The sequence below is a fragment of the Piliocolobus tephrosceles genome, chromosome 5 (assembly GCF_002776525.5).
Source record: "Piliocolobus tephrosceles isolate RC106 chromosome 5, ASM277652v3, whole genome shotgun sequence".
Lineage (NCBI taxonomy): Eukaryota > Metazoa > Chordata > Mammalia > Primates > Cercopithecidae > Piliocolobus > Piliocolobus tephrosceles.
The window spans coordinates 108643213-108649322 of NC_045438.1; positions in this window are offsets into that span (position 1 = coordinate 108643213).

Sequence of the window (6110 nt, forward strand, 5' to 3'; positions counted from 1 at the left end):
AGCTAATTTTTTGTATTTTTAGTAGAGACAGGGTTTCACCCTGTTGGCCAGCCTGGTCTGGACCTCCTGATATCAGGTGATCCACCTGCTTCAGCCTCCCAAAGTGCTGGGATTACAGGCACGAGCCACCATGCCTGGCCTAAGAAATTTCCATGCCCCAAAATTGCTTGAGCCAGAGATTAAGAAAGTACTCAAAGGCAGAAGAAGAAAAAGACATGAAAAGGACACCAAAATCTGCTTTAAGAGACATCCAGTTGCCCCAAATCTGGGATGATTTGAGTATCAAAATAAAAGAAGATAGAAACAGATTATAACTCACTGAATAAAAGGAGAATCAATTAGTACAAACTTAAATAAGTATTTGAGCAAGAAGGGAAACCTCCTTACAGTAGAATGCCAATTGGTACATGCTGAAGAAATGGCAGAATTAGAAATCACCATTTGGAAATTATCATGGTAATAATTTAGGATCAAATCATCAGAGGATGATAAAACTAGTGGATGAAAGTTTGATATGTAATATGATATTTATATAACTTTAAAGTATCTCTTCGGAGGCATTAATTGTAAAGGGAAAAGTAGTTATTTTAGAAATCTGGTAGTCATCACCTTGACCAAGTGACCAAAGTTAATATCTTCAGTAATGGGAGAAATTAACATCAAGCATTTCCTGATAGGATACACGGAGAAGAAAACAACATCACTTCAGGGATATTCCTGCCAAACAAGTATATCCTGAATCTAATCATGAGGAAACATCAGAAAAACCCAAACTGACAAACATTCTATGTATAATTGGCTTGTAATAATCAGAAACATCAAGGTCATATAGAAGATAAATAATGACTGACCTACTATTAAGATCAAAGCATACATGACATGACTACTCTAGCCAGTCTGAGACCCAGGTTTTTATTTTACTATAAGGGATATTACTTCGACAACTAGAGAAATCCTAGCTAGTGTGGATTAGCTAAGACTACCGTATTGATGCTAATTGCCTGATTTTGATAATTGTGCTGCAGTTACATAAGAGAATATATATTCCTGTTTTTGGACCCTGCGATTTTAGGACACCAAAGTGTTAAGGATATCATGTCTGCAACTTACTTGCAAACAGTATAGAGAAAGAAATAGTGTGTGTACATACATAGAAAGAGGATGATGAAACATGTGGCAGAGAATCTGAGTGAAAAGTATGCAGGAATTCTTTATATTTTTCTTGCATCTTTTCTTCATATCTCAAATTACATCAAAGAATGTTTAGAAAACTAAGACGATTTGTGATAAAGCCCTCCGGACAATTGTCCGAGGGACAGTGTCTGGTAGTTTTTACTCCCCACCATCGTAAGTAGAATTAGGGCATACCAGCTCATAGGCAGAAAAGGAAACTCCTTTACGTGAAATATGGGGTTGGGGGCGGAGAATTACAATGTGGGGAAGAAAATGAGTGGTTGACATCTGAAAGTTCATTAAACTCCGGACTACTTTATTTCTCTATATTGGTAAAAATGTTGATAAACAACTCCTAAAAACAGAATAACAAGGGACTATTGATGCCTCTGTGTACAAATAAACACGAAGAGTAAAATGAAATATACTTTGTTTGAGGATCTAAAAGAAACTCTTATTACATTGTGAGCTGGGGAGACAGTTGCTAGAAATTAAACTAGAGGCAGATAGGTAGGAGAATGTCATTATAAGTTTCACTTGACTTAGGAGGCATTACCTGATTTGCCCCAGCTGTTTCAGTAAAAGATTAGGGTTTGCTTCCCAAATATTGGACTCTTGACTGGGGAACCAATTGGATGAATGGGCACAGTGTGTAGGTCACAATCTTCTTTCCATGTTCATATGATATATCCTTCTTCACGTTCAACCATCAGCACTCTGCCCTATGAATACATAGATGCATTTATTCAATGAACAATTATTATTCTTCCTGTCAGATACTGTTCTCAGTACGAGACAAAACAGTGAATAAGTTAGATAAGATCCCTTTTCATAAAGAGCTTATATTTATATTTTAGTGGGAGGATTAGACAGTAAACAAGATCCAAATATTTCAATATGACTGTAGCAACTTTTGAAAGGTGCCAAGAAGGGAACCTGCAGGATGATATAATTGAAAGAAAGAAAAAGAAGTTTTCAGATCTTCCCTGAGGAGGGTTCATTTTAGTTGATGTCTGAATGATCACAAAACGTCTGGGATGGAGGGGTTTCCTGGGATAAAGAACTTTCAGTTTTAAAACAGGGACAACTCTGGCAAACTGAGACATGAGACACCCTAGCACATGACTGGCTTATGTTTCAAAGGAGCACTCTAATTTGTGGATGAAATGATGTCACAGCTTTGTTTTAAAATAATCCAGCCAGGAGAAGGTGCAGTGAGGGATGTAGTTGAAAAAAGATTGGCTATATGTTAATTAATGTTGTGATGGGTAGTGGAACTCATTATACTATTCTAAATTTGTAGTTTGAAAGTTCAAGAAGATAAAAATAAAAGGATGCTTCTGGTTGTTTTATAGAGAATGGTTTGCAAGGGTTAGGAACACGAGATAAGAGGCTAGAGCAGTAGTTTAGGAGACGTGATCATGGCTTGGATGAATCTGGCAGGGGTGGAGGTGGTGATAATATGTGATGTATTTTGTATATAGAGCAATGGAAAGGATGTAGGATTTGTGAAGAAGAGTGAATTTAATATGTAGAGGTCAGTGGAGAGTTTGGCAAAGGAGATTGCAAAAAAACAGTCGGTGAAGGAAGACAAAGCAGCGAGTGTTGGGTCAGTGAAAACTATGAGTCAAGGAGAAAACTGGTCAACCATGTGAAGTGCCAAGGAGAAATTAAGTGGAATAAGGTTAGATCATTGAATCTTGGGGCAAAAACTGAACTCGAGAGAGATTGGAGAGAGGCAACATGGGAAGAAGGAATACGGAGAGGTTGGACTCTTGAAAAGTTTTTCTGTGACTTGGAAAGGGGGTAGATTATTAAGTCAGATTTAGTAGTTTTTGAGTTCAAAGGAGAGTTTTTACTTATTTATTTAATTTTTAAAAAGTTTCCATAGGTTATTAGGGAACAGGTGGTGTTTGGTTACATGAGGAAGTTCTTCAGTAGTGATTTGTGAGATCACCCGAGCAGTATACACTGCACTTAATTTGTAGTCTTTCATCCCTCACCCACTTCCCACCCTTTTCCCCTGAGTCCCCCAAAGTCCATTGTGTCATTCCTATGCCTTTGCATCCTCATAGCTTAGCTCCCACTTATGAATGAGAACATACGATGTTTGATTTTCCATTCCTGAGTTACTTCACTCAGAATAGTATTCTCCAATGTCATCCAAGTTACTGTGAATGCCATTAATTCATTCCTTTTTATGGCTGAGTGGTATTCCATTGTGTATATATCTCAGTTTCTTTATCCACCAAATGAGAATTTTTAAAACATGGAGGAAATTCTATGTAAAAAATTCATGTGTATTTACCACTATATTTTAAAAATGGCAAAAAAGATGGGAGACACTAGAAAATGGTTGTAAGTTGATGGAAATGACATAATACAGAGGGAAATATTGATGATGTGAAAGAGAAACAGGGGTGAAGCCATTAAGGGCATAAGAAGTTTGGCTTTCAGAAGGCAGTAGTGACATTTCACAGTAGTAGGAAGGAATGGTAAATCTATTAATAAATGCATCTTTTTTGATGGAGTTGGATGGAGACAGTAGGGCCTTGCCCTTCTGATTGCTTCTAATTGCTCGGTGAAATATATGATAAGTTCATCAATCAAGGGGTGATACATGAATGCAAAGAGGTTGGAAATATCAGTCCCAAAATCTGATATTCCATTATTAGTGCTAGATTCCTTTGAGACTTAAACTGCTTTGCTTGAGACAAGGTCGCCCAGGCTGGAGTGCAGTGGCAAGATCTCAGCTCACTGCAACCTCTACCTCCCAGGTTCAAGCGATTCTCTTGTCTCAGCCTCCCGAGTAGCTGGAATTACAGGCGCCTACCACCATGTCCGCCTAATTTTTTGTGTTTTTAGTAGAGATGGGGTTTCACTATGTTGGTCAGGCTGGTCTTGAACTCCTGACCTCATGATCTGCCCTCCTTGGCCTCCCAAACCTTTCCTTAGCAAAATTATCCAAAGAGAATGGGAATCTAGGGCACCTGGCTAAGAGGGAGACAATGGGAGATACTGATACGAGTAATGGAAGAAGAAAACCTGCTTTGATTGTTTTCTCTCTTCTAGGATGAGATGCAGATTTCTTTTAATCTATAAAGAACTCAGGTTGAGTTAATTATACTCCTTAGTTTATGGCACACTATTCATCCTGCGAGGCCTTCCTTCCTTCCTTCCTTCCTTCCTTCCTTCCTTCCTTCCTTCCTTCCTTCCTTCTTCCTTCCTTTCTTTTTTTTGACAGAGTCTCGCTCTGTCACCCAGGCTGGAGTGCAGTGGCGCGATCTTGCCCCCAGGGATCTAGTAATTCTCCTATCTCAGCCTCCTGGGTAGTTGGGATTATAGGTGGCCACCACCAAGACTGGCTAATTTTTTTTTGTGTTTTTAGTAGAGACGGGGTTTCACCAAGTTGGTCCTAATAGAGACGGGGTCCTATTTGCTGTTTCTACGTCTCATCGCCATCCTCATAACCATTCTAATGTGTTTGATGTGCATCCTGTTTTGTGTGCATGCATTTTAACTTACATAAATGGTATTGTGATAGAAATCTCATTTTGTGTCTTTTTTTTCTTTTCTTTTTTCATTTGTGAGACAGGGTCTCTATATGTCGCTCAGGCTGGTGTGCAGTGAATGGAGCAATCTTGGCTTACTGCAGCCTCTGTCTCCTGGGTTCAAGCAATTCTCCTGCCTCAGCCTCTTGAGTAGCTGGGATTACAGGCACGCACCACCATGCCTGGCTAATTTTTTTATTTTCAGTAGAGATGGGGTTTCACCATGTTGGTCAGGCTGGTCTCAAACTCCTGACCTCAAGCAATCTGCCTGCCTCAGCCTCCCAAAATGCTGGGATTACAGGAGTGACCTATCGTGCCTGGCCCCCCCTTTTTTTTAAACCCAGGACTGGATTTTAAGATCTATTTATGATTCTATATACATCTGGGCTCCTGCTTTTGCTAATGGTTGGATGGTAGGCTGTTCAAGGAGTAAGTGCATCTACCACATTTTGTTTATCTACTCCCTAATCATGTACACCAGATTCCATCATCATCCTCAAACATGTCTCCCTTTGGATGTTTAAAAGTTCTTAGGGATGGATACCCAGGAGCTAAAGTGCAGGGGCATGGTGTATAGTTATATTGATTTGACCAAGAAACTCCAGATTGTCTTCCGGAAGGCTGTATCAGTGTCCACCATTCCTATTACCCCCACCCCCAAACCCTCCAACACTTGGCATTATCCAACTTTCCAATGTTTGTCCATCAATGGATCTAAAGGGTTATGTCATAGTATTATTATTTTTTAAATATGTATACCTCTGATTGTTAAGTTTAAACACATTGTCATACATCTGCTGAGCTTTGGAGTTTTTTTCTGAAGACTGCCTATTCATACCCTTTGCCTATTTTTTTTTTTTTTTTTTTTTGAGACAGAGTCTCCCTCTGTTGCCAGGCTAGAGTGCAGTGGCATGATCTCAGCTCACTGCAACCTCTGCCTCTTGGGTTCAAGCAATTCCCCTAACTCAGCCTCCCAAGTAGCTGGGACTATAGGCAATGCCACCAAGCCTGGCTAATATTTTTTGTATTTTAGTAGAGACGGGGTTTCACCATATTGGCCAGGATGGTCTCGATCTCCTAACTTTGTGATCCGCCTGATTCACCCTCCCAAAGTGCTGGGATTACAGGCGTGAGCCACCACACTTGGGCATTCTTTGCCTATTTCTTTTAGATTTCCTGTTCCTTGTTGATTTGCAAACCATAAAGAATAATGATTAATCCTGAAGGATAGCGATTACTCCTATGCTTGAGGTTGGAAGTGGGATGGAATCCTGGAGGGAGATATAGGGGATTTTAACTACATTGTAATGTTTAATCCTTCAGGTTAGGTGGTAGGTCAAGCATACTTATCGAATAACTCTTTATATCTTTGTTAATATTACATGT